The 25,977-nt window shown below is 40.9% G+C and overlaps 1 protein-coding gene and 1 long non-coding RNA gene across 5 annotated transcripts in view; one reads left to right on the top strand and one right to left on the bottom strand.

Annotated features, from left to right (window-relative positions):
- The window catches only part of DLG2 (discs large MAGUK scaffold protein 2), a 534,199-nt gene that overhangs the window by 313,718 nt on the left and 194,504 nt on the right, over positions 1–25,977 (top strand). The window lies entirely within an intron of this gene.
- Positions 11,824–24,434, bottom strand: LOC113607840 (uncharacterized). The gene is made up of 3 exons (XR_003428115.1): positions 24,218–24,434; positions 23,650–23,728; positions 11,824–12,088 (listed from the first exon to the last, which is right to left on the bottom strand). It is a non-coding gene; the product is annotated as an uncharacterized LOC113607840 (long non-coding RNA).

The following is a 25,977-nucleotide window of genomic DNA, read 5'->3' as shown; positions in this document are numbered from 1 at the left end:
AAAGTAAAATAGATTTGGAGTCAGGGTCAGAAGTGTATTCTATATAACTTAATATTTTAGTGACTTTAAGGTTAGGTTAATTTTTTTTCCTGCTAAGTTATAACTTTTTTTAAAAAGTAACTTTTCTGATTATAATGGCATTACATGTTCATGGTTAAAAATTTGGAAGAGACAGAAAGAAGCATGTTAAAAAAAGAAAGAAAGGACAAAAGAAATTATAATTTTTACTGCTCAGAGACACCACTGTTTGACATTTTGGCTCATTTTATTTCAGTCCTGTTTCTGTCCATGAAATGTGTAGGGTGGGTTGTATTATATGTAAACCTTCCTATCCTGGTTCATTTTAGTTACATTATAGATAAGTACTTAACAATGTTATTTGACATGTGTTACAAACATTTTTAATGTCAGCAAAATTTTTCATGTTTTCAGATGCATTCTTTTCCACACCTCCACCTCCCACCAAAGTTTTACTTAGAAGATTAAATATGTTAAAAGAATTTTAATTGGGCTTTTCTAATTATAACAATAAATAAGAAAAAAACAGAAAATAATACCTATTGACTTTGTTGTGGTCTTTACAATTTTTTTCTATATTCTATGAAATTGGATTCATACGTATATAGTAAGATGATAACCTCTTTTCTTTTTTTTTAATAAATTCATTGTAGGCTGTGTTGGGTCTTCCTTGCTGCACGAGGGCTTTCTCTAGTTGTGGCGGGCGAGCGGGGGCTACTCTTGGTTGTGGTGCACGTGCTTCTTATTGCGGTGGTTTCTCTTGTTGCAGAGCACTGGCTGTAGGCACGCTGGCTCGTGGGCTTTAGCGCAGGCTCAGTAGTTGTGGCGCACGGGCTTAGTTGCTCTGCGGCATGTGGGATGTTCCCGGCCGAGGGCTCAAACCCTTGTTCCCTGCCTTGGCAGGCGGATTCCTAACCACTGTGCCACTAGGGTAGTCCCCCTCTTTTTTCTTTTAACAATGTTTTGTGATCATTTCTTCATGTCCTTACTTTTTAATTTTTTTGGTAAAAGTGAATTTTAAAGAAATCTAGGATTCCATTGTGTGGAATTGACACTATTGGTTTAGCCAATTTGCCATTATTAAACTTTCCGGTTGTTTCTGATTTTTTTTTTCACTATAATATTGTCAGGATGAGTATTAGATGTTATGGGTCATTTATGTGGGATGATAACATTTGTCACTCCTCTAAAAATCAAGTCTTTTCAAGATAGTTGGCATGGAAATGATAGATTATTTGGAATCTAATTTTTTTCTGAGATTTTCATGTGTATTATTTCATTAAATATTGCAGTTCAAGTACCTAGGTTAAAAAAGTACCATTTTGTTTTTTGGTTACTATTTGTTTTCATCAGTGGGTTTACAGGATCCAGATTATGGGATTTCTATGATGTGTTGTTTTTGTTTTTTGTTTTTAGGAAGCTCCCTGTTAGCTAAGTCACTTTTTAAAGTCTTTCTTGAATTTGTTACAGTATTGCTTCTGTTTTACGTTTTGATTTTTTTGGCCACGAGGCATGTGGGATCTTAGCTCCCAGCCCAGGGATTGAACCCACACCCCTGCATCGGAAGGCAAAGTCTTAACCGCTGGACTGCCAGGGAAGTCACTGTGATGTGTTGTTAGGGGAGATTCCCTTTATAGTCCATCATAAGTGACCTTCATTAAAAACACATTTATAGGCTACAGAGGTAATAAGTTTTACCAGTTAAAGATACTGGATTAAAGGTTAGAGCATGTGATTTTCCTAGGGCTTGATGAGAGTTCAGTCATGTCTGTGAAACGCTTGAACAGCACAAATGTACTATAGAAGATAATGTATTTTCCCCACTGGGGTCTGGATTGGTGCATCATTATGTTATCATTTATAGTGCATTTGGGAAGAACTGCAATTTCTTACCAACAGAGTGCATTTGCTCTCTTTCCATCACATACTCTCCTAAGTACATTTGTATGGACTACAGAAAAATTGCTTGTATTTAACAAGCCTCATCTGTTAACTCTTCCTACTGCTTCAGCTCTGGAGACCTGAAGTAACTTGAAAACTTCTGAAAGAAAATACTTTGGTTAACCTTTATTGGTCCGTGAAGCTTCATTGTACGGAGAGAGAGAGAGAGATCAGAGTGTGTCCAACCTGTGTTCAACACACAGGAAGTAGAGCTTTCACTGGGTCCTGCCCAGCCAGAGCATGGTACAGTTTAGAGGTGCAAGTTGACCTGGCTTCCTCCACCTCCACCCACATCTTCTGCCTTAACAGACTCAGATTTCTGTCTTGCAAGGCTGCTGTCCAAATCACCTACTTTACTTTTATAGGCAGTAATGATAGCCACCAGCTGCAGAGCTGTGTCAGGCTTGGTAGTAGATACTTGGCATTAATTATTCCACTTCATGAGATGGGTTGAATTCTACCTCTTTATAGATAAAGAAATTGAGATTCCCAAAGGTTAAAAAAATTCCCAACTTTACATCATTGTTAAGTAGCGGAAGATATTTGAAATTTTCTGTGTCTCCATCCCTTCCATTTCACAACATCCCCTTTCAAAAAAAATATATTTTTAACCAATACTGACACTTAAATTCTTTTATACTGAAGTAAACTACCTATTTAAGAGAAGATTTGTAAGCAAAATAAAAGTGGGGGGAGGGGCGATTTGCTGACAAGTTCTTATCTCAAGCCAACACTGAGTTTGCAAAGAAGGATAAGTTCCTGGCAAGATCAGGCAAGCTGCTCTTTCAGCAGATAAATTCTAAGGTTGGCAAAGGTAGTACAAAATTATCTTCTCACCATAATAATATGGAGCACTCCTGAGATACTCCCCTGACAGGACAGTGCTGACTACCTCTCGACTTCTAATTAAAGAAGAGTTGTCAAACACACCAAATTACAGAAACTTTTTTATATACTCAGCCCTGTGTGATGGTGATGAACCTTCTGGCCTTCTCTGACCTTACCTCAGCCTGGCTTATTCATTCCCTGGGACCTGTTCACACCTTTCTTCTTGCCCCTCCCTACCAGTGTCTGTGCCTTTCTGTTGCCTTTGTCCCAAAGGGCTTGTATGTATACATGCTTGAAGCCCTATATCAAGCATCAACTCCTCCTTGAAGCCCCTTCCTCATCCTTGTAGTGCTTACTCTTTATGCCTCAGTTGCCTAGTGCTGACTTCTATCATAAAATTCCCTAGGCCTTAGTGCCTTCTTTTGTTCCTCTCCCCATGCTGCGCTGAGAACTTCCTGTGTTCAGGGACTTTGTCTTATTCTTCCTGGATTTCCTTTGCCTAACCCAAAGCTTGACCTGAAATGGTCCCTCATCAGTAATAGTTTAGTGGATGGATGAATGAATGAAAAGATAATGATAAGGGCTAACATTTACTGATCATCTGCTGTCTAGTAAATGCCAGGCACTGTGCTAAGCGTCTTAAATACTTTATCTCTTTTGATCCCCAGAACATCCCTGTAAGGTAGAAGTTGTATTTATCTCTATATTACTGATGGGAAAATTGAACTTCAGCAAGGTTAAGTAACTTGCCTGAAGTTATTCAACTAATGATTGATAGAATTAGGATTTGTGCTCAAATCTGTCTACTTTCTGAGCTGGAATTCTTAACTACCATAGCTAACAATATGGCAGCTTCACAAGGGGTGCCTCATCACCATCTCCTGGACCCCTGCCTTCTTGCTCCTTTTATAGAACCTACTTAAAGGAAGCATCTAACAAAATCAAGACATCCTGTTGTGTGCTATTTCCCCAACAAGTGCTTAAAATGGTACTTTTTTATGTTCCAAATACTATGTGTTTTAATCCTAAAGGAAGTAAGATTTAGAGTCTTTATTTTGTCAGCCACTTAGCATAACCCTAGGTAAAACAGGCAACACTAGAACAATTGTTTAGGTTACGATACCTGAATACTTGTGATTCATGGTAATTTCTTATGTTTTGTATCTGATGATTAAATCTTTTTTCAGTGCAGATGGGAATAAAAGAAATGTAGATTATTAATTTTGTGACTGTATAAAGGACCTATTCAGAGTCAGTTTTTTACTTTTATTCTCTTTCCATTGTGGCATTTCCAATTAATCCACTGAGATTTATGCCTTAAGGACATAGAAACCTTTTTTAGCAGCACAGTGGAAGAAAGTGACATTTCATTGACATCTGTTCATCTTTTCTCATGTTTTGTTCTGAGGCATGCCTGTTTTTAAATAATTTCTAACCCTTGGAGTCATGCACAGATCTGGTCTGTGTTGGAATTGTAGTTCTTTCTTTCCATACCTTAGTCTACTGTGTTATAGTTCCTGGGTAAGAGCTCCATCTTTATTTCTGGGTGAGCCTTTTCCCCTGAACCCCAGGGAACAGGGCTGGATGACCAGGGAGGAAGCCAGGTCATTGGAGCCTTTCTGCTCCTTCAGCCCCAGTGAGAGCCCCAGTAACCAGGCTCCTGCAACTTGTCTCCAACTCTTTTGACCTTTGAGCTGAAAGCAGAGGCCAAGGAAGAGCTCCCTCCTCCTTTCTCAAAAAGAGATGATAATCCCCACTAATGTGTATTTAATGCTTCCTATGTGTTAGGCGTCACGCTGAGCTCTTTAAATACATGAGTTCATCTACTTTTTAAAACAGTGTTATGATATATATACTAATTGCTATCTTCAATTTATTATTTAAAATAATTTAAATTTTTGATTTTTCTAAAGTACTTGTTGAAAAGTTTTTTCCTCCCCTTTTCTCATCCACATATTTAACCACTATTTTTAGTTTTATGTGTATTTTTTTTGAGCTTCCTTTACAAATACAGCAAATTATATACACACACACACTTTTTTTTTTTAAAGAATCTCAGGATTTTCCCTCCTGTGTGTTTTTTTTTAAATTTTAATTAATTAATTTTATTTTTATTTATTTTTGGCTGTGTTGGGTCTTCATTGCTGTGCACGGGCTTTCTCTAGTTGCGGCGAGGGGGGGGTACTCTTCATTGCAGTGCATGTGCTTCATTGTGGTGGCTTCTTTTGTTGCGGAGCGCGGGCTCTAGGCATGTGGCTTCAGTAATTGTGGCACGCAGGCTCAGTAGTTGCGGGCTCAGTAGTTGTTGCTCACAGGCTCTAGAGCGCAGGCTCAGTAGTTGTGGCACACGGGCTTAGTTGCTCCGCGGCATGTGGGATCTTCCCGGACCAGGGCTCGAACCAGTGTCCCCTGCATTGGCAGGCAGATTCTTAACCACTGTGCCACCAGGGAAGCCCACATATTTTTTTTTCTTTTACCTCCTTTCTTTCACACCAAAGGAAGCATCCTATACACTCTCTTCTGCACTATTTTTTTTTTTTTTTTTTTTTTACTTATTGATGTGTCTTGGAGAGCTTTTTATGTCAGTACATAGAAAGCTTCTATATTTTTTACAAGTACATAATAACCCAATGTAAATTGTACCATAATTTTATTATACCAATTTTCAAGATGAAACCAGAGCCCAGAAGGTTAAATAACTTTCTTAAAGTGAAGAGAAAGAATTCCCCTGTGCCACCTGCCTCTGACCGCAAGGGTCACAGAAATCTGAAGATCATTTGACAAAGAAATAAAGGCCACAGTGCTTCCCCAGTTCATCAGCCCCCTACTTCTGCTCCCTTTCATACTTCCTCCCTAATGCCCTGCTCTGAGTCTTGTGAGTACTGTTTAGAGTGGAGCAAGTTGATGTGCTTTGTTTTTTTCTCTTCAGCCTTTTCATCCTGTTTGACATATTTGGGGTCGTATCCCTCTGCTCATGTCTGCCTTTATTGGGACCCCTTTAGATGTCTGCTCTAGACATCTTTGGGAGTAGTTATTTGTGATAAGCCTTGGAAACTTGAGGTTTGACTGCAGATCCCAAAGTGTCTGATGTTTGTGTACATTCAGAACTATTTTCCCTGCCCAACTTGACCTCTGTCTGCAGCCCACTACCTACCTGTCAAAGACCTGGCTATCCTCTAAAGCAGCGAGAGCTACTGATATTTTTGGTCATCATTTAGCAGCCTCTGCCTGTCAACTGAACTGATCCCATCTGGCTGGTTCTGAACTCTTGGCTGCAGACCCTGACTTTACAATCACACTTCTGGAAGGCAACATGAGTGAGGGTGAGATAATTTAGTAAAGGCTGCCAGAACTTGGCGCATAGCAAAAACTCAGTAAAGATGATCAGATGATGATGATGATGGTGGCGGTGATGATGGTGGTTTGGTGATGATGATCTCATGTAATTCTTTAAAAGGCGTGCAAACTATGATTATCTTTATTTTATAGATGTGGTAACTTAGAAAGGTTTTTGTTTTGCTAGAACTCACATAGTCATTGAGTGACAGAGGTGAGATTCAAATCAAGGTCCTTCTAGGCTGTTCTTTGTATTACATCATTAAATAGCATTCAGAGGAGACCCGTGTTACCAAATGGCACATTTAAGTACATAGTTAATAAGACACTGTGCATACATCCAGGTTCATGCATGAAGTAATGTTACTATGATAAAGGGTTTGTGATTGGCACAAGATTCTGCTGTGTTCTTCAGTACATTACAATTACATTAAAATGAAATGCCTACTCATTTCTGCAAATTCATCACCCATATATTTTATTTCAGTCTCAGAAATGTTTGAAACACATTTTTTAGCCAACTTTGGAAAGAAAATTTCCCTTTCAGTAATTCTAATACTAATAGTTAACTATAATATAAAATTATAATGCTAATAAAAGTTACCATTCTTGTTATATACCAGCCACTGTACTAAGCTGTTTACATCTGTTATCTCATGTACTCTCCATAACAGCCCTATGTGATAGGCATTATTGTTTTCATTTACAGATGGGGATTGAGGCTTAAGTGAAGTTAAGTGACTTGTCCAAGGTCTTTATTTATTTATTTTTATTATTTGCTTGTGCCGGGTCTTAGTTGTAGCAGGTGGGTTCCTTAGTTGCGGCTCGCCAGCTCCTTAGTTGTGGCCAGCAGGGTCCTTAGTTGTAGCTCGCAGGCTCCTTAGTTTTGGTATGTGAACTCTTAGTTGCAGCATGCATGTGGGGTCTAGTTCCCTCACCAGGGATCGAATCCGGGCCCCCTGCATTGGGAGTGCGGAGTCTTAACCACTGCGCCACCAGGGAAGTCCCTTGTCCAAGGTCTTAACAGCTTAGTAAGTGGCAGAAGCCAGATGTCAACCCAAGCGAAAAGTGACCAAAAGCCCTTAGGTGAAATCACTGTGCTTCACCATAGCTTTCTCTCCCCAATGGTAAGCAACAGGGTCGCCACCTCTGCACCTATAGGAGAGTGCAGAGTCCATGAGCCAAGCCTATTGTGAGTCCTTTAGAATCATTTCTTACTGGTCAGAGATTTTAAATTACATGTCGTAATTTTCTCCAGATGGATCTCAGTGTTCTGCGTCTCTCTGTTTAGGAAAAAATATCACAGTGTGGTGCATGTTCTTTTTTAATCCCACCTGCACTGTTAGCACCTTTATTTTTTTTCAAAGCTCTTTACATATGTTATCTCATTTGTCAAGTCACCAACTATTCTTAGCCAGGCTACTGGTGGAATTCTCCTTCCATACCCCTAATACACACCATTTCTTTCTAAACAAGACCATTCCCAAGTATGGTCTTTCCAGATTAGATATTTAGAAACCACTTATTTTATTTAAGGGCTTAGGAGTTAATTTCTCTCAATTTTTTGAGAGCTTCAGAAACTGAACTCATCCTGGCTGAAAGCACCAAGTGTGGTCAAAGGCTCTTAAAACAAATTAGATGCCATCTGCTTCCCAACACTTTGAGAATGTAGACCTGTTTGAATTAGTATTACAACAAGCCAGTTGCATGTGGTTTGATTAATTACTCGTGAGTTCTTACATAAAAGTAATTTTTCCTAAGTGAATTCTTTAGATAATTAAATGTCAAGTATGTGTTATTTTAGAGTCAACTTCATTTTCTTTCTTTAAGTAGCAAATGTGATATTGTTCACTTTAGTTGAACCTTTACTGAGCACCTACTGTATGCTAGGTGCTATTCAAGGCATTTTGGATTGCTTGAAAGAGTAGAATCCAACCTTCTGCTTCCTCCTCCTACAATACAAAATGTTACGTACACTGATCTGTAATTTCTTTGAGGGCAAAGAGCGTGTCTTATTGCTCTCATATGGAACACCTCACATAGGACCTCACCTGTGGAAAGATCTTCTTTATTTAAAGCGAATGACTTCTTGTTTCATCTGCTTTCATGAAGGGAGCTATTAGCAGTCTTGGATCATAGAAAGGGACATTCGTACTTCTGTTTTCTGTGACAAAGATCAAAGATGGACTTAGTACAGATTCTCTTCTCTGGGCTCCCACAGTGCTTTGCAACTGTCTAATAGCAATAGCACTTCTTCCACTTGTGACTGTGAGTTCCATGTCAGGTACTGTGTCTTATTCCTCTATATATAGGCATAATCCTCTGCACATAGGCATTCAGTCAGTATTTGTTGAATTGAATTAATCACAGGCTGCTTCATTTCCCTCCCAAAGAGCAGAGACCATGTCTTCATCATTTCCATTTACATCTTATCTATAGCACATGGTGATGCACATTTTGCACGTAATTCGTGATCAGCAAGTGCTTACGGATTTCAAGTCTCATCTTTCCCTTGTTTGAGTTCATTGTGCTACCACTTTTCTTTTTCATAGCAAGACCCCAAATTTGAATCAAGGAATGAGTGTCTTCCCTGACTGACTTTACCCAATGAATAAGTGATAACCAAACACACGAATAAGGTGCCTTCTCCTACAGCCACAAAAATGTCTCCCTCTCACCTGACAGGTTGGTAAACAGGATCCTGAAAAGGAAGGACTTGTGTAAGGTCCCTAGAGAGATTGTAGTGACACTGCAACTAGAATCCAGATTTCATTATTTCCAGCCCAGATTTCTACCTTCTTGGCATCTGCCCTCTTTCCCTTTCTTTACATCCCCACTGCTGCTGCCTGAGATCAGGCCCTATCCCTCCCACCTGGACTGCTGCTCTAGGCTCCTGACTGTTCTCTCCACTGCCATCCTCTACATCTCCAGCTTGTCTTTCACGTGGTTGCCACGGTGATCTTCTAAAGTGCAAATTGGATCATGCTTACTCTGTTGTTTAAGTCTAGAGTCTACACTCCTTCACATGACCCACAGGGCAGCAAAGGCTCTGCCCCAACCCCCAGGCCTGCCTCTCATTTCTCTCCCTCAAAGCCCATTTCCCAGCCAGGTTCAAGTGTCTCCAGTGACCCCTAATCTTTAATTGTTTCATGACACTGTGCACGGCTGCCCTTATTTTTCCTGCTTTCTCTACCACTGTTTCACCTTGTCTCCTTCGTAGACAGCAGCTTCTAGGGTCTTCTTGGTGGACAGATGGGTCTCTCTTTTATCGAATCATAATCCCTGTCCTCTGCACCTCCCCACACATACTTCTTCCCTCATTAGAGCTGATGACTAAACACTTCATACACTTTTTTCTACCTTAATACCTGTAACACTTCTTTCGCTTACTTTTTGAACACTTCTGTCTCTGAGGAGGCCATGAACTTTTTAAGGACAGAGACTGGATCCTATTCATATTTGTGTTCCAGAACCTGGCAGTAGGTTAGGCATATATTAGACACCCTGTTACACAGCTGCTGACTCTCTGAAATAAATATAACTTCCATAACCCTTCACAGTGAATTAACTCAACGTATGGTTTCCTTTAAATTAAGCCTCACATGGGATGATAGTTGGATTATGTAAGACTTGAAGGAGAGTGTATTTAAAGAAAAGCAGCACTTGAAAATGTCTTGCTTTTATAGGCGGTGAATGAATATTTCACAGCAACCGTGGGATACTGTGTCAGCATGTTGGTAACGCAGAGTGGCCAGAGGCTCACTGGATGTTTTTGTGGAGCCCTCTGTAACTGCCTCCCCACTGCTGCGTGCTCTCTAGCCCCTGATTCACTGAAAGAAGGCAGTGTAGTTACCTGTTGAGTGGAGAGGACTTGGGGCACATTCAAATCTTTCATCAAGGAGTAGATTTTCAGCTACTTTTCCAGTTCAGTTGTTAAACTCATTCCTGCCTGACCTACCAATTGCTGAATTGTTCATTTGTTTATTTATTTATGATGCGTGTCCCCTGGGCTTCAGAACTAGCTTCAAAATGCTACTGCTCCATCTGGTTTAAATAGAGCATGCTAAGAAGAAATGAGAGAAACAATGGGACCTTGCAGTTGAAGGGAAAAAGAAACCTCCTGGCAAACAGGAAGCAGAGAGGAATTCAGATTCTTTTCTCTTTCTTTATGAGTTTGTCCTGGGGGAGGGAAGCGATTTTTAGCAAGAAGACATGCTTTATAACTGGAAGTTCACATTTCTACCTGCAGTGATCTGATATTCAACATCTCTGAGGTCTGAGTTCATGGAAAACTTTTTGAATCATGTTTAGGCAGGCTAGTCTCTGGGGCCCAGGACAATGGCCTTTGTTCTTCACTTTTCCCATCTGTTTCATTATTCTCTTAGGCACTTCATACGCCTGAATGCAAGCAGCCTTATGAACATTTTGCCTATGCAATAAGCAGGGGTCGGCCTCTTGGCTTTGGGCATCCTGGATTCTCCAGTAAAAGAGCTATTCACCTTGATAATACATTTGTTCAGAGTCAGGAAAGGTGTGGTGATTAGAGATGTGGGCTCTCGGTGTCTATCAGGTCCCCGTTAGAGTCCGGGCTCTGCTGCTCACCACATGGGTGATCATGGGAATGCTATGTTAACCTCTCTGAGCCTCAGTTTCCTTATCTCATAAGTGGAGCTTATTACTCATGTAACAAGCTTGTTGAGAAGATTAAACAAGCTATGTAAAAGGACTTCACGGTAAATACTTGGGAATCATCACCTAGTTTTATAAGATCTGAATGCACTTTCACTTTCATTGCCACTGGTCCTCACTGTGTGCCTGGAAAGGCGTTGTTGGCCCCATCTGACAGAGGGAAGGGGCTCGTAAACCTGAGAGCCCCTTGCCCCAGTGAGTGTCCTCTCTTCACTCTGCCACCTTTGGTTGTGGATGCATATCCTCTGTTCACCTTTTCTAAGGCATGACTCAGAGCTCTTCCTTCTGACAGCGAATCTTCTGAATGAGAGACAATAACAATCAAATATTTTGGCGTTATTCACCAGGAGAGCCAAAAGCTCTCTGCCTTCCACATTTAAAGCATGAAGAATACTGCTTTAAAAAGCACTGTGGGGCTTCCCTGGTGGCGCAGTGGTTGAGAGTCTGCCTGACGATGCAGGGGACACGGGTTCGTGCCCTGGTCCAGGAAGATCCCACATGCCGCGGAGCGGCTGGGCCTGTGAGCCATGGCCGCTGGGCCTGCGCGTCCGGAGCCTGTGCTCCACAACGGGAGAGGCCACAACAGTGAGAGGCCTGCGTACCGCAAAAAAAAAAAAAAAAGCAGTGTGCAAGGGTGGTACATGATCTGCTTTGGGTCACATCTTTGATTTGTATTGTTTTTCCCTTCTATTAAAGGAGAAGAGGGTGGGATACATGTCCTCCATGAAGGAGAGCAGGAGAGCAGTGCAGAGTGCAGAGTGGCAGGCTCACCTGCCCTCCTGCCGCTCCTGCCCTCCTGCCGCTCATGGTCTGATCGCATGTTGCCTGCTGTTCACGAAGGGACTGGAGGGCAGAGCAAGGACTCAGCTTCCCCAAGTTGGAAAAGCTAATTAGAAGCTATGTACCCTTCTCCAGACTGTCCAGTGATTGTTTGACAGTATTAAAGGCATGGATGTTTTTGCCAGACAGCCTTTCCTGTGTGCCCTCAGGACCCCAGACCCAACACGGTCAGCCAATCCATAGTCAATTTATTTCAGACAATTTGGAAGAATACATGTAACAATAATGCACTGGTTACGATAATACAAGCTCTTGTTACAGTCAACTCTTAAAATGAATAATGGTTTAAACACAATAGAAGTTTATTTTCTTTCTCATGAAGTTCAAAACTTGTCTTAACTCTCCTCTAGGCAATGATTCAGGGACTTTTTCCATGCTGTGGCCCCTCCATTTTCAACGTGTGGCTTCCAGGGTCAAAGGATTCATTTGCATCAAGCTGGTGGGAGGGAAAGAGAAGTTGAAGGCTTGCTGGGGAAATGTTGTTATAGGCCAGGCCCATTCCATTTCATTGGCCAGAACTCACATTCCCTTGGCCAGAGCTCAGACAGATGGCCGCACCTAATTTCTAGGGTGGAGTCTAGTTTTGTGCTCCAGAAGAGGAAATGAGTTGGGTGAACCAACCAGTTTCTGCCTCGGAACAATTATGACCAACTAACATTTATAAAGCATTTACTTTGTGTCAGGCCTTGTGCTAATAAGCTCTTTATCTACATTATTTTTAAATTCATATACTATGTTTTTCACCCATTTAAAGTATACAATTCATTGGTTTTCGGTATATTCACAGAATCGTGACACCATCACCACCATCAATTTTAGAACATTTTCATTATCGCCTCCCAAACCCCATACCCATTAACAATCACTCCCCATTTCCTCGCATCTCCCCGCCCCCACTGCAACCCTACGCAACCACCAATCTCTTTTCTGTATGGATGGATTTGCCTATTCTGAACATTTCATATATAATAGAATGCTTATATTCTTTTATATAATCCTCACAACAACCGTACAAGGTAGACAGGTTGTTATTCCCATTTTACAGATTTACAGAGGATCCGGTTGCTTAAAAGACTTGCCAGTAAATTTAAACCGTGCCTCTCACTGAACTCTTATCATACTGTTCTGTGTCCCAATTATAAAGAATAATCACACCATGATTTGGGAAAGAGATTTGGGGAAAGACGTGGAAGGGGTATTTGTTTGCTTGCTTTTAAATGAATATCATGGCAAAAAAACCTAACTTTTTCATGGAGGGCTCCTTTACTAAAGTGACATGCACTTAGAAGTCAGAGATATCAAGGTTTAAAGCCCAAACCTACCACTTACCAGGTGCATACAAAGTATGCACTGCTTAATCCCTCTTGAGTCTTAGTGTCTTTATCTATAAAATGGGAATAATGAATCTGTTTGCTGGGATGATTGAATGAGATTAGCCTATGTGAAAGCTGTTCCCACAGCTTTACATAGTTGATGCCTTGCCAGTGTTAGTTCTTGCTTGAAAGTGAAATTCTGGCTGTAATTGGGCAGCCACAGAAATTATGTTAATGTATCTGGCTCTCCGGGATACTGTCCGGGAAGAAATTATTGTGACTTGGTGTTTTACAGTATCCAGATTATAACCCAGGAGTGGCTGAGATCCTAGGAGGATTTCCAACAATGAGGGTTAGGAAAAAGGGACATAGGCTCCAGGATAGAAAAGTATATGCAGATTCTGGTCTGTTGACTTCTGATCTCATCTGGGCAGAACAGTTTGTTAAAGCCACCTGGAAAGAACCAGCTGAGCCAGTGTAAGTTTGAAGTTCCTTGGGAAAGAAGATAAGCTGGCTGAGTTTCTGTAGGCAAAGAGCCAGTAATGAGGTTTCCAGCATTCCATCACATGTCCTTTTCATCACTTTCAGCTCAGCCAGAGACAGCAAAGTCTCAAGACTCAGAGGCCAAGAGTGCCTTTGAGAGACTCATGAAGGTAGCTATGAAGGAGTGAATTGTGCTTTTGTTCCATTGACCCATTCCCCACTCTACCCTGTCGTTAGCCATAAAGATATTGAAATCTGGGCATGAGAGCACAGAGAAGACCGAGGAGACAGTGGGGAAGTTTTATTGGCAGTGGCTCATAATCATATAGCCAGAAGAGACCATCAGAAAAAAAGGGTCTGAACTCTATGTAGAATCAGGGGCTCATTTCAGCCTTAAAAATCTGCCCTAAAAGCCTCTGGTTCAGCCATTTCCTAATAGCGTGGACAAATGACTTAATCTCTCTGAGCCTCCATTTCCATATAGGATTGTTACCTGGACTGTGACTTACAATCCTGCACTCCCAACCTGCATAATTCCAGGGGGCTCCATTCACATACACTGGGGGTCAGCATACTGTAAACCTGTAATGGGTCAGACACTAAATATATTAGGTTTTATGGGCCATTTGTTCTCTACTGCAACTAATCAAGTCTGCTATTGTTGTGCAAAAGCAGCTATAGATAATACATAAATGAATGGGTATGGCTGTGTTCCAATAAAACTTCATTTATGGGCACTGAAATTTGAATATTATATAATTTTCATGTGCTACAAAGCATTTTTCTTCCTTTGATTTTTTTTCTACCAATTATAAATGTAAAAATCATTCTTGGCTTACAGACTCTACAGAATCAGACAGTGGGCCAGATGTGATCTGCAGGCCATGATTTATAGGCCCCTAACATACACTAAAATATGTTCAGTGTCCTCTAGAGAGATGCAGTGCAGTGCCATGATTACTGCAAGGACCAAATAAGAAAAAACATGTAAAGTGATTAGCATAGTGTCTGCCTGTTATTAAGTACTCGGCAAATGGTTGTTATTACTATTTGCTCAGTAAAAAAGAAATATATTATCAACTATACTTCAGTAAAAAAATATTAAAACTAAAAAAAAATATATTAGCTACTTGCCACAAACATCTGGAAAGGGAGACAGTTACATTTTGGTTACTTAACATTTCTACTATATTAAGCTTTTATTATTATTAAAATATAAATTAAAATTAAAACTATAAAACCTGGTTTGGACAGGTAGTGACATTTTGAGGCCACCAGTTTTGTAATTTTTTTCCTAATATCCCAGCATTGTCTCTTCAATTTGTAGACATTTTTTAGTATAGTTGTTGGTTGGTTGGGGGATTGGGTTCAGGAATCCTGTGGATACCAAAATTCGAGTATGCTCAAGTCACTTATATAAAGTGACATCTTATAAAAACTATATAAAATAACATCTTACGGAAGAACCTGAACGAACCTTTTGGCCAACCCAATACTTGCATATAACCTATGCACATTCTCCCATATACTTTAAACCATCTCTAGATTACTTATAATACCTAATACAATGTAAATGCTATGTAAATAGTTGTAAATACAAGGTAAATGCTATGTAAATAGTTGCTGGTGTGGTAATTTCTAGTCTTGCTTTTTGGAACTTTTCTGGAACTTTTTTTTTCAAATATTTTCGATCCACCGTTGGTTGAATCATGGATGTGGAACCCACAGATACAAAAGGCTGACTGTACTTGGTCTGTGCTGCTAGGTGCTACATGTATAAATGAGTTTAGGTCTTGTCTGTCTAGGAGCTCATGTTCTTCTCCAAAGTGGGTATATGCATCCTAAGGGTATGCAAGATGATAGTCTTTCTCTTTATAGTAACTTTTCATCTCAGCCTTTAAATTTCTGTTTTGGTATAGGATTTATAATGTACATACTGTGTCATAGTAATATGGTTGTACATCCTACAATTTATAAATATATAAATATTCAGATAATGGAGGGTGTGCTTACATTTTCTTTAAATGATGTTGACAAAGTTTTGAGAAAACTGGTTGAGAAGGATTTGGTATGAGTGATGTAGGTTCTTATTCAGAACGAGGCAACTGTTTTTAGAACATGAATTAACAGTTACTCTGGTGTCTATTTTGTGGCAGGTGGGAAGCAAGATATTTCACATTTTAAATTTCAGAATAACACTTATAACAGCTGTATGTTAAGTACAATTATCTCCATTTTATAGATGAGGAACGAAGTTCAATTCAGAGGAGATAAACAACTTGTAAAGGTCAGCTTGAATGAATCAGGACTGTCTAACTATAAAGCATGACATTTACCACTTCAACCTTCATTGCATTGAAGAAGTCCATGAGAAAGGAATGATTATTCTCTGGTATTCCTAAACTCTGAAATTAGTCTTTTTTCCATCACGTGTACTTAGTTTATTGAGTGGTAAATGGATAAAATTCCACTCCCCCAGAGATCCATGATCAACCCCTTCCCCGCTGACCTCTGCACATCACATGCTTCTCACTCTGATTAGAAATCTTCTTAATTAGATATCTCCTAGTCAGTCATCCATCAAGACTCAGCTTAGACCTCACCTCCTCCAGGAAGCCTTCTTGACTTCACCTCCCAGACTAGGCGAGATGCCCTTCCTCTAGGTATCTATAGCACCCTAATGAGTCCTTATAAAATATGCTAGCTGTGTAGTTAGTTGTTATCTGCTTGTTACTCCCTGGACTGAAAGCCCCTTAGGGGACAGAAAATCTGACCTTGATTGTATTGACCTCCTGCCATCCAACATGGTAATAAGGTGCCTGAGACATAACAGACCCTCCATGAATATTTATGGAATGAAGAAATTCCTCCATCATTGATGTGCAGTCTGAGATAACTTCGGCAAAGAGATGGGTTGAAGTTTGTCTTTATTAAGGTTTCCCAGGATAGGGCAAATTGGTGGACATGAATTAGATTATAGGGGACCAGATAATGGTAAAACAAAGGAAGTAAACTTTTATATGTATGAAGGCTTTTTCTTTCTGGGTTTCTCCTTCTGAAGAGGGTACCTACTCTCACACCAAATTTATATTAGTGATGTATATGATTTATCAGTATATTCCAGTTTCTCTCTCTGTTTATATGAGCATATATATAAGCCCACACCTAGTCATGAACATGAGTTCATAAAAATAGATGGCCACAATTTCTGTAAACTATCTCATGATCACTGAAAGCTCAACAAAAGGATAGAGTTCATTAACACTCTTCATGTTGGCCCATCTTGCCAAGTCATTCAGTTGCTCTAAATCTTCTTTGGTCCTAAAGCTATTTCCCTGCTGGATGCATAAAGCTTTACCTCTTTCTTTAAAGGGAACTAGCATTTACTGAAAGCTTTTGCAATATTCCAGATATTTAACCGAGGTGATCTCATTTAATCCTCAGACGTTTGCACAAATCCACAGGTCCTGAACCCAAAAGAAAATGGATCAAGTCAAAAGCAAGTCAAGAATTTAGTGAAATAGAAAATCTTCACTAAGAAGGAAGAAGGAGAGGGCAAGACTAAGAAAAAGTCTGAATTTTGTTGAATTCAGTTATGAATGAATATTGTTAAATTCTTACACAAATTTGTTGCATAGCATTATACCAAATTAATTTGTTGGTAATAGATGAGAGTTTATGACCATTAGCACAGACAGTTTATATATGAGCAGGGAGGGACCTTTTCAGCTGATTGGGAGAAAAGCTTTCTTCTTCCTATCACCAAATACGGCTACATATGAAGGGTTTTCTTGCTTGCTGAAAAAGGACAGCATTTGAACAGTTGTTCCCAGATTTTTACATTTCATAGACCAGAAACGCTTCAGAACAAACTTTTATAGGCCAACAGAGTTGCCAAATTTTTATCTTGCCAATAAAATGCAGGACATTAAAAAAAAGACAAAAAACCCACGATCTATTTTCATCATCATTTCAGAAATAAAAAGACAACTTTTAACAGCAAAAACAATAAGAAAAAACAAAGAGTAGAAAAGACATAATCTCATAATAAAGAAAGGTCATTTTATCTTGAAAAATCACTGCATTCTATTTACTTTTCTCATTCTTTCTAGACCAACAGGGGTTGGGGACCAGCCTCTAAGAACCACTGCTACTGCTATGAGCAGGCTTTAAAGTCACACGGCTCTCAATTTAAATCCAGGCCCTACTTGATTACTAGCTGTGAAACTTGGGGCAAGTTATTCAACTTTTCTGAGCTGCAATTTCTTCATGTGTCAGATGAGGATAATATCTGACTGTATTAATCTCCTAGGGTTGCCATAACAAAGTACCACAAACTAGGTTGCTTAGAACACCAGAAATTTTTTGTCTCACAGTTATGGAGCCCAGAAGTCTGAAATCCAAGTGTCTGCAGGGCCATGCTACACCTGATGGTGCTAGGGAATGATCTGTTTCAGACCTCTGTCCTAGCTTCTGGTAGTTCCTTGGCTTTTGGCAGCATATCTCCAGTCTTTTCATGCCTTTCTCCCTGTTGCATATCTGTGTCCCAATGACCCCCTTTTATAAGGACACCAGTCAGTCACATTGGATTAGGGACCCACCATACTCCAGTATGACTTCTTAACTAATGACACCTCAGACAATTCTGTTTCCAAATAAGGTCACATTCTGAGGTATTGGGGGGTTAAGACTTCAACGTATGAGTTTGTGGGGGGGAAATACAGGTTAACCCATAACACTAACTAAACTCATGGAATTCTTGTATCAGAGTCATTCAGGAGAGGTTGAATACATTAAAAATACAGTAAAGGGCTTCCCTGGTGGCCCTTTGAGGAATTTATGACTTAGGGACAGTAAGTAATTTATGCAAGGATATATAACTAAGAAGTAGTGAAGGACTTCCCTGGTGGCGCAGTGGTTAAGAATCCGCCTGCCAATGCAGGGGACCACGGGTTCAAGCCCTGGTCCGGGAAGATCCCACATGTCGTGGAGCAACTGAGCCTGTGCACCACAACTACTGAGCCTGCGCTCTAGAACCCGTGAGCCGCAACTACTGAAGCCCGTGTGCTACAACTACTGAAGCCCGCGCACCTAGAGCCCGTGCTCTGCAACAAGAGAAGCCACTGCGATGTGAAGCTCACACACTGCAACGAAGAGTAGCCCCCGCTCGCTGCAACTAGAGAAAGCCCGTGTGCAGCAACAAAGACCCAACGCAGCAATAATAAAATATAAAATGAATAAATCTTAAAAAAAAAAGTAGTGAAGATGTGACTTTGAACACATTTACTTAATAAATATTTAAAATATGTGTTATGTGGCTGACTCTGTTCTAGTGCTGGAGACTCAGCCATGAATGAACTAGACAAGGCCCCTGGTTTTACATTCCAGTGGAGGGAAGCAAAAGTTAATAAAATAAACAAATAAATATATAATATAAATTTAAGTACAGATAAGTATTATAAATAAAAACAAAGTCCATTAAGAGAGTAGAGAATAATGGAGGGATAGAAGATGATGTTCTACACAGGATGTCAGGGGGTTAGATCTTGCATGAGGAGACATGTGAGCAGAATCCTGACTGTAGTGAAGGAGTAAATCCTAAGTGAAAGGGGAGCCACAGAATGGAACTGAGTAGGGAGTGATGGGGTCTGATTTTTGTTTTAAGAGAACCTGCTTGCTGTGTAGTCAGTGATTTGTAGCAAGGCGATAGTCAAAGGAAGGAAACGAATTAGGTGAGGGCAGAAATCCATGTGAGAGATTATTGTGATATAGAGTGGGGAGCAGAGGTGGAGATGGAGAAAAGATTGGGGATATATTTTGAAGACAGAATTAACAGCAGTTGCTGATGAATAAGATGTGGGATATAAGATTTTTTTTAAAAGAGCCAAGAATGACTCCCAGGTTTTTGACCAGAGCAACTTGGTGAACAATTATGCCATTTTTTGAAATGGTATATATTAGGAGTACAGTAAATATGGGAAGGGTGTGGGGACCACAGGTTTAGTTTTGATGCTCAAATGGAGATGCTCAGATGTGGGATGCAGCTGGATATGAAAGTCTGGCATTCAGGGCACAGGCTAGGACTAGAGATCTACATGTGGTAGTCTTTAATCCATAGATGGCATGTAAGCCTTGATACTGGTTGTTGTGGCCTAGGGAGTGAGTATAATGAGAAAGGTCTAATGATGAGCCCTGGGACACAAGAAACTTGAAAGATCAGGAAGTGGAGAAGGACTCAGCAAAGGAGACTGAGAAGGATGAATTAGTGAGGTAGGAGGGAAACCAGGGGGGGTCTCAGGAACCAAGTTTAAAAAGTGGTTGACTCAAGGAAGATATAAGTCATTGTGTCAAAGAGCTGTGGAGAGATTGAGTAAACTGAGGACTCCACTCTGGCCATTGCTTTTGTTGGTGAACATGTCATTATTTACCTTAATAAAAGCAACTCTAGTGGAATGGTGAAGGTGAAACCTGACTGAAGTCAGTTAAGGCGAGAATGGGATGTGAAGAGGTAAAAACACCGAGAGTGGACACTTACATTTTTTGTTCTCTGTTATCTCAATTTCTTAGAAGCAGTGAATATAATAGTTAAGAGAGTGGGCTCTGCAGTCTTAGAACTTCAGTCATTTTTCTGATTGTGCCAGTCAGCTAACCTCTCTAGTCACCGAGTCCTCATCTACAAAGTAGAGATAATAGTACAGCTCACTTCAAAATGTCATGAGGGTTGAGGGCTTCCCTGGTGGCGCAGTGGTTAAGAACTTGCCTGCCAGTGCAAGGGACACGGTGCAGAGTTTGAGCCTTGGTCTGGGAAGATCCCACATGCCACGGAGCAGCCAAGCCCGTGCACCACAACTACTGAGCCTGTGCTCTACAGCCCGCGAGCCACAACTACTGAAGCCCACGCGCCTAGAGCCCATGCTCCGCAACAAGAGAAGCCACGGCAATGAGAAGCCTGCACACCGCAACGAAGAGTAGCCCCGCTTGCCGCAACTAGAGACAGCCCACAAATAAATAAATAAATAAATCTATTAAAAAAAATGTTGTGAGGGTTGAATGAGAGATGCAAGTAAAGTTTTAACACATTGCCAGCCCATAATAAGTGTCAGTAAATACCAGCACTGTCACTAATATAAGCAAAGTACTGGTGCAGCTTCCAGGCTCCACATAGTTCATTACGTCTGGGAGCAATTGGTGGCGTGAGGTGGTAATTATGACAGAATGTGTTATGATGATCCTTGATGGGGACAGAACAGTGTGTTATAATACAAAAACTATATGAAGACTCATCCACAATAATTTTTCATGGGGTGTTTCATAATGGTGGAATAGCCAGGCAGCAGAGGGAGAATGGCTCTGAAGGGAATTTTGGGGGATCATGGTAGATCAAGAAGCTGGAAGTCATGGAAGGACTTAGAGTAGACCAAGCCACATCAAGCCATACGTGGATAACCCACATACTGATATTGGAAGTAACCCTTTATCTTGTAATCAGTTATTTATTATTTACTCTTTGCTACACACAGTGTTTACACCTGGCTTTTCTTACCAGTTTAGAAACCCAAGTCCCTCTTCCCCTGACCCTCTAATTATGTTGCATACCTCTGCTTCTACAGTGTCTAGTGTTACGGTCATGAAAGAGGGGGCACCTCATCTACATATATTCCATATCCCCTAGTAAGATGCTTAGAGGAAAAAATAAACAAGGAGAAAGTAGTCCATATGTGAGCAAATTAAGTTGCCCACTCGGTCATTCTCTAGAAACACAGAGCTAAGAAAGTCTCTCATACTTAATCCTGCATAGCCTGGAAAATTATAGCATCACCTTGTCCCACAGAGGGCTACTGCTGATGTCTCTCAAGGAACATTGATTGCATACCTTGGAGATAGCAGTCTCTTATATGGATGAACTCACCTGGTTGGAACCTGTCAGGTGGCCAAATCCTGGTTTATATTGAGTTAGGACAGGAGTTTGCGGTGGAACTTTTGAGACAGAGTACCTGTTTCCTTGCTTGGCACACCTTGACTTAGTGGCAGTAGGCAACTGTGTGCAAAATTTCATTGTTGTTATGTGGCAGGCGCTTGTTTGAAACAGGTGAAGGAAGCCAAGTTAGTCTCACTGTGGATAGCCAACAAGCTGTTAAGTATGCTTTCCTGGGCTGGTGAGTTCATTTGACTAACAGCAGAAGTGGAGAGCTGGGGACCTGAACAGGCAGCCTCGAGCAGAGCCCCCGGGCCTGCCATTCTCTGGCAGAAAGTCCCCATATTCCTGGTGATGTTCTTCAGTCTGGGTGATAGACGTCTCTGGGGTTGTTTCCCTTTTTCCACCGGCTGGCAGATTCACAGTCTTAGCAGAATCCTTGGCAAATAGTAGTTGACATGGAAAAAGACACTTTAAGGAGAAGGTGAGGCAGAAATCCATTTTCCAGAAAGAAGTGTGGTAAGAATAATAGCCAATAGTTTTGGGAGTATGCATTATAAACCAGGCACTACATTTTCTTGATGTACTTAATCTTGCAAGGTAAAAATTATCATGCCCATTTTATAGATAAAGCAACCCATGTTACTGTAAATCAGTGACAAGGCTAGGGTTTAAACACAAGGCTGTTTGGTTCCTAAACCTGTGCTCTTCCTGTATTTTCTACAAAAGGCCATAGTAAATAAATCTGCTTGCATCGCTCATCTGCCCCTACAGTTGAATGTGAAACACTGCTTGGGATAGGATGATACGTTTAAGAGTGTGGGCTCTGAAACCAGGTTGCCTGGAGTTGATTCCAGCCCTGCCACTTAGCAGCTGGGATCCTATTTGGATGTGTTAACCTCTATGAATCTCAGTTTTTTCATCTGCAATATGTTGTTTATGCTAATACCTACCTCGTAGGAATGTTTTGAAGATTAAATAAAGACTAAATGAGGCTGAGCACCTAAAACACTGCCTGGCATATGAGAAGTGCCCAATAATAGCTATTATCATCAAAAACATGATTTCTAGTGTTGATATTCAGTGAACCTAAAGAGGTTATATTGACCTTGTCAGAGAGGAAACAAAAAGCTCAGGCACTGCTCCTCCATGCTACCTGCCTGTTAATGATTTCTGGCCAATCAATGGTACTGTTCCTGATAATCTGCATGTCTCTCGATTTTCAGGGCTTCCTTGCTCTAGAGGTAGCACAGTAGGATAGGATAGAAAGACACTGTTTTGACATCAGAAGACCTGGGGTTTGGGGTCAAGCTCAAATCGTATTTGGAAACTGTGACCTGTGCAGGTCATTTTGTCTCTCTCGCTACGGGTTCCTCATCTGCACAGCTAGCGGGTTGAACTCCCGAACCTCTAGGGCTCCTTGCATCCTCCATTTCTGTGAACATTGGACAAAGTCACTTAACTTCTCGGGTGGCTCATTTATACTGTAGCACTGCTGAACCTTTCCTGGTTGCTGAGGGGCTCAGGGAGAGTGAAGTGTTTGGTACACTGTGACAGGCTATGCAAATATGAGGGCTGATCTTTACAGAATTATTAATGAGAATTAAACCTGAGTAGTATGCCTCGCTATGTGTGTGTTGGAGACTCAGGGGCTTTCATCCACGTTTTGCCATCTTTGCCTACCCCCCACTGGGTTGGGTGGATCCACCTTAACAAGGTGTGGGGGAACACAAGTGGAGGATGGGGTGCGGTACTGATGGTGGGAAAGCGTCTTATTGGTTAATGCTGGTACATCCCAAACACCGATTACTGTCACTGCTTCTCAGGCTGATATATTTATCAGGATGAGTTACAAGGAAATATATGTACCCAGGGAGAGAAGACGCTGCATGGTCACCCCCTGTGATGTAAAGTATGAGAGCCTAGGAGGGGCTGTTTTATAATTCATCAGGTTTTGCTAGTGAGTTCTGCCGGAGTCTTAGTTATAAAGGCAAGTGTGAACTGGACGGCAGACAGGAGAACCTGGCACCAAGGAGACGGAGAAGCTGCCTTTGGTGCCTCCTGCCTCCTCCCTGCTTTGTTCCAATAATTTTGTGCTCGGTAAGTTCCCTGGCTTTGCAGCTAATCGTTGTTGAATAAGCTTGGCAAATGAATCTGTAGTTTGGAATATGCACTTGCTGTCAGAAGTGTGTGTCAGTGTTTGGGCTTCTGACAAATTCCACAATTCTATTAAATGAGCAAAATAGCTTAAAAGATGAAACAAAAGCCGACAAATCAATTATTCACCTTGATCCTTGGAAGGCTGCTTTCTTTGGTTGCTAAAGTTTCTCTGGTTTCATTCTGTCAGTTTCATCTGTTGGGTGAGCTTTGAAAAGAACAAGTCTCTTTGTCACGAAATTGTTTTTCCTAGCTGCCAAAAGGAGGTATGTACAGGGCGGTTTGTCCATCCCCACCCCCCAGCTTACCCTCCCCAGCAATCGGTAAATTCTAAAACAGACTGTTTGCCTGGTAACCAGCTCCGACAGAGCTGAACCTATGCAAGGCAAGATTCAAATTGTAATCTTTTGTGTGAACAGAACTGAGGGACTCTGAATAATTGTCATTGTGGAGATTATTGTGAGACTCGGTATGGTGGTAGTCCCTGCGTTTTGCCGGAATGGGATCAGAATGTGAGCAGATTTGCATTTGGCATGCCTGTTGGTGGTGTGGGAGAAGGAGGAAAAGAAAAGACTGGATCGTTATGGAAAGAGCTGTACATCCCACCCGCAGGACAGACAAATGCAGAAAGCATGGCAGTTGTATTTGCGTAACTTGGGGCTGTTTTCTCTAGTTTCCTATTCCTGTTAATAATTACCTGAAGCTGTGTTTTGGTCCACATCTGGGTATGCTCCAGGTCCTGGCTCCAAGCAGAGTGAGCGCTAACTCCTGATCAGCTAGCTGTAGGAAGTCATTTCCTCCTCAGAAGGAAAGAAGCGAAAGCTGTACCTTCCTGGACTCCTTTCTGCCGTGTTGTTTGCCTCTGTCCAAATCTCATGGAAACCAACAGATTGACGTACTTTTTTTTTTTTTTGCAGTAGCAGATTTAACTGTGGTGTCATATGGCATATTATGTATGGAAAGGAATAGCAAGACATTTTTCTGAATGTTTCAAGTGTGTCTGGCTTGTTGACATTTGCTTTATTTCACTGGCAAGGAGCTACTGTCTTCTGAACCCATAACTGTCTGTCCAAAGCGTTTACTTTATGCATAATTGCACTTTTTCTTTAGATGTGCAGTCTGTAGATCTGACAAGAACATCCTCTTTATCCTCAAGGAAAGCAACTCGTTTTAACATCTCCTTGAAAAAAATATGCATTTTTTTCCCCCCACCAGCTTGCTCTTTGCTTTTTCTTGATAAATATTTTGGTCATCAGTACCACTATACTTCCAATAAAGTTGTTTCTTCTTTCCTAGTACACTTTCTGATTGCACCAAAACTTGGCAAATTTGGAATATGGAATGTATCTTTTTTTTCAGGAACACATTTTCCAGGCATTCTTCTTTTGTCCATAAATAGCTTTTCCATATTTTCCATTTCTCTGAATAAGTTCTGCTTAAAGAACAGAGGAGTGATGTATTATGGTTGGCACTTAGGGGTGTGTAACCTGAGACTTGGTTTCTGATCTACAAACTGGCTGCCCCACAAGGGGTCTGTAAAATGTCTTTTTGTCTTGAGTTCAGCTCAAAGCCTCCGGGCTACAGCAGTAATTATTAAGATAGGAAATTCAGCAAACCATTGCAGGTATAAACCAACATCTGCGTTTGATGGTCTGGTCAGCACGTGATGCTTGTAAAGCTCAGGACACACAGCTGAAGGTTCCTAAAAGTGTTAATATATCTTAATGCCAAGAACAATACAGTTGTAAAGTACCTTTGCGATGTATTGCACGTTGAATTTTACTGTACTACATTTAAAAAAATCTCCTGCTAGAGCCCCTGGTTTATTTTGCAGCAGTACCTGGGTCTTGATTCAGTGTGGTTTTATGGAGAAAGAAGCCAATGCACTAATTTCCATAAACTGAGTTCTCATTTGGTGGTGGTTTTTCCATCTTCCATCTTCTCCACCCACCAAGAATAAGCTCTTTCAATAGCAACAAAAGAAAATTTAGCATGAGTTATTCTCAGTTAAATTTACAGCAAGACAAATACGAACTGTGACAAGAGAACACGTACACACCAAAAAGCATGTCTCTTAAAAAAGGGTTATAAGCCAAAGAGGCATGAACATTTTACCTATATGACACATATGATTTTCTTTGAGAGAGGTTGGCGGGGGTAGAAGGGGGCGAGGTTTACAGGAGCTGTTCTAAGACCTGGCTTCAGCAGTCAGCAGATGGAAAGGGCAGGGGCTTTGTGTCTCCATGGTCCCCACCTCACTCTCCTTATCTGTAAAATTGGGGACGGGAAGTTAGGAAGATTACACCAGATAGATGATGTATGTATGTATAACCAATGGTGCACTGATTGGCACAAAGGGGACCCAGTAAAAGGTAGTCATTATGGTTAGAAGTTGAATTTTGTAAAATATATTAGCTCATTTTGATGTTGGTTTTGAAAGAAATACGCACATTAAAT

Source organism: Aethalodelphis obliquidens, unplaced genomic scaffold, assembly GCF_003676395.1.
Source record: "Aethalodelphis obliquidens isolate GAN/ISIS:26980383/991018 unplaced genomic scaffold, ASM367639v1 scaffold50, whole genome shotgun sequence".
NCBI classification, from domain to species: Eukaryota; Metazoa; Chordata; class Mammalia; order Artiodactyla; family Delphinidae; genus Aethalodelphis; species Aethalodelphis obliquidens.
The sequence above is the reverse complement of the archived record's forward strand: the minus strand, read 5'-3'. Positions and strand labels throughout refer to the sequence as shown.